Source organism: Microtus ochrogaster, linkage group LG2 (genome assembly GCF_000317375.1).
Source record: "Microtus ochrogaster isolate Prairie Vole_2 linkage group LG2, MicOch1.0, whole genome shotgun sequence".
In the NCBI taxonomy this organism is placed as follows: domain Eukaryota; kingdom Metazoa; phylum Chordata; class Mammalia; order Rodentia; family Cricetidae; genus Microtus; species Microtus ochrogaster.
This window is the reverse complement of record NC_022028.1, coordinates 24,738,411-24,741,909: the sequence shown is the minus strand read 5'-3', so window position 1 is coordinate 24,741,909 and position 3,499 is coordinate 24,738,411.

Sequence of the window (3,499 nt, the reverse complement as noted above, 5' to 3'; positions counted from 1 at the left end):
CTTTAAGAGTTCAGTGGATCCCAGTTCCCTGCAGAAGACATTATCTTCGCTTCAGTTTACCTGTCTGGAGTTCTCAAAGCGCTAGAGGCTTTGGGGGTTGTTAGCCCTTCAGCCTGTGTCAGCACCCTCCATTTTGACCATCCACAGACACCTGGAGGGAGCGACACAGCAGCTACAGCTGCTCGTACTGGCTCTCAAAGGTGTGGTCCTAGCCACAACAACTTCCAACAGTTTGCACTGGATTTTCCCTACAGCCATCACCACCCAAGTCAGAGAGAGCATTTCTCCTGATGGCCTAGCAGAGAGACAAATTCCAGATTCTCTGCTTGGCTTACAGACTGGATTTTATCGCTTTAGTTATCTACTGCTCTGAAACAGATTATCCATGCCCCAATTTAGCTGCTTAAAACAACACACATAAGTTTTTCTTTGGGTTCACCTTCTTATTTAGCCTCTCTAGGACCACGAATTATAGGCTCAACAGTTCAACGCACTGAAGTATAAATAGAACCACTAAAGAAAATCCAAAGGAGATAAAATTGGAAATTAAAAACTTACGAAGTCAACTAAAACATCAAAGGGAAAGCCTCACCAACAAAGAAAAGAGGGAAGAGAGAATCTCAAGCAATGAAGACAACACAGAAGAAATGGATGCCTCTGTCAAAAAAATGTTAACTCTGAAAAATAAAAATAAAGGCACAAAACATACAGGAAAGAAACACACCCTACTATCAGAGATAGACATCAGGATAAAGGGATGGATATTTTAAGCAGCTGAAAATTTAACACGGGCAAATTTTCAATACTCACTGGAATTCCCTCCTGATACTATCCTATATGTTTCTCCGTTTTATTATTTTCATATAACATATAATAATATGTCTTCATATTATTTACTGTATTTCTAAATTCCCATGCCCTTATCCTGGCAAGAGGTATTTTTGTTGTGGCTGGTCCCCAACAACCTACTTGCACCTGAGACTTTCTTCTTATCCCCAAACCAGCTCTTCTTGGTAACTAATCCCACAAATTTGAAATATTTTCTTTATATTGCAACCAAAGTCTATTAATTCTTATTTCAAAAAAAAACACACATAAACCCAGCATTGTAGTGCATGCCTACTGCAGTCCAGTCTCTCAGGAGACAGAGGCAGGAGGATGGCCAGTTGAGGCAAGCATGAGATACATAATGAAAGACAGTCTCAAATGATCAAAACCAAAAAACCAAACAAAAAAAAAAATCCATCATTACCTCACGCAATTTCTGAGGCTGCGAACATTACTTAAGTAGATTTCCCTGAAATCGAAAATTCAAATCTAGATAGCAAGGACTCACTTTGGACAACTCACTCCGGCTCCGGAAGATCCAGCTCCCTCTTCTGGCCACCTCAGACACTGCACTCACGTGCACCAACCCCTACACACATATACACATAATGTTTTTTTTGTGTGTGTGTGGTTTTTCGAGACAGGGTTTCTCTGTGGTTTTGGAGCCTGTCCTGGAACTAGCTCTTGTAGACCAGGCTGGTCTCGAACTCACAGAGATCCGCCTGCCTCTGTCTCCCGAGTGCTGGGATTAAAGGCATGCGCCACCACCGCCCGGCCACACATAATGTTTTTAAAGTAGAACCAGGCACCATGGCACATGCTTGTAACTGAGGCAGAGAGATCATATAAACCCAGGAGTCTGAGATCAGTCTGGGCAGCACCAGTGTGACCTAGCTCTTAACAATGGATGCACAGGGCCTGTGAATGGAGCTCCACGGAAGAGCCAGTGCTTAGCACGCCCCGGGTGTGAACTCCAACACGAAGAATGAAAGAAGTAGAGGTACAGGATGCAAAACCACCCAGAGCTTTTCCATAACTGGTAACAAACTTTCTGGAAAGAAGCCAAGAAAAGGGCCCCGTTAACAATAGCCACAAAACTAAAAATATCTAGGAATCAATTTAACTGAAAAGATGAAAGATATGCGTGCTGAAACTATACAGCACTGAAGAAAGAAATCGCAGAAAATAAAACAAATGAAAAAGAATCCTATGCTCACTGACGGAGAGAACAAATATTGTTTAGATGTCCATCTGCCCTTGGGAAGAATAAATATTGCTTAAAAGTTCATCTACCTGCAGGAAGAATAAACATATTTAGAAGTTCAACCACCCATGGGAAGAACAAATAATGTTTAAATGTCTGTCTTCCCAGGGCAATCCACAGAATCAATGATGTCCCTGTTAAATCATCAAGAGTAGAGCTATCCTAAAACAATGTGAAATTATTGTAGAGAGATCTAAAAAGAAACGACTCATTGCTATTGTTGCAAAAAAAAAAAAAAACTGTCACCAAGGAAAACTATATTTGCCTCAGTGTATAACAGAAATACACACGGCATCAGAATGAAAAAAGAATCACACTTGTGTCAAGTGTAGCAACAGCTTGGAGATTGTAAGAGAAGGATTTGTACTTGTGTGTTACCTGCTAGTCGCTGTGTCAGAAAAGGACACCACATACAGCCTTCTCCAAGGACCCATGCACACAAACTGACCAACCTGAGATCGACGCCACACCACTCTTGTTATTAATCATCGTTGTGGCCACGGATTATTGATTCAAAACATCCGATGTAATCCTCATTTTCTCATCTTTTAAAACTTCCCTTTGCCTCAGCCCCTTGGCACACACCATGGCTCACCGTGGCACAGGGCTTCCCTCCTTGCTGCATGCTGTTTTTCTAGGGCAAGTAATGTAATCTCCCTGGATGCTTTTTTTCATTGACGGTGGTCTGAATTGCTTCATTTGGAATGATGACATGGCTTTTGCTTTAATAATAATAATCTCTGTGGTAGTTGTCAATTAAATCTGCACTATTGTCTTGGAAGATTTTTTTTTAATTAGAAATACAAAAGAAAGTGCTGTGAACATAGCTTCGTTCATAGAGTGTTTTGCCTAGATGCCCTGGACTGGATCCCCAGCATCACATGATAAAGGTGCCTGCCTGGAATCCCAGTGCTTGGGAGTTAGAGGCAGGAGGATCAAGGCAATCAAGTTCATAGTGAGTTAAAGGTCATCTTAGGAGACACATACAGGAGAGCCTGCCTCAAACAAATCAGCTAAAGAAATACAAAAACACAGAGTGGAGCATTCTGTTCAGTGTAGCTGAGGTTCTGAGCCTGAAAAGAGGGAGCGAGAGATGGGCAGAGACAGGCAGGGTGGGATCCTGGATGAATACATAAGATGCTAACGGGAGAAATGCTCCGGTCTCGGACAGGGCTAGAAATCAATCCTACAGTCATGGACCTCACTGGAAGCCTCCTGATCTACACCACAAGAGGAATTGAGGGACCGTACTCAAAGGGGTGTGGGCAGGAGAGTAAACTTAGCAATAGACCTTAAAAGGCTGTTGCATCTCCACCACTGAGGGGCATCCCCACTGCTCATATTTTTAAAACATACTTGTCCCTCTGTTTCCTTAAGTAGCTTCATCCACATGTCTCTTAAAGCCCA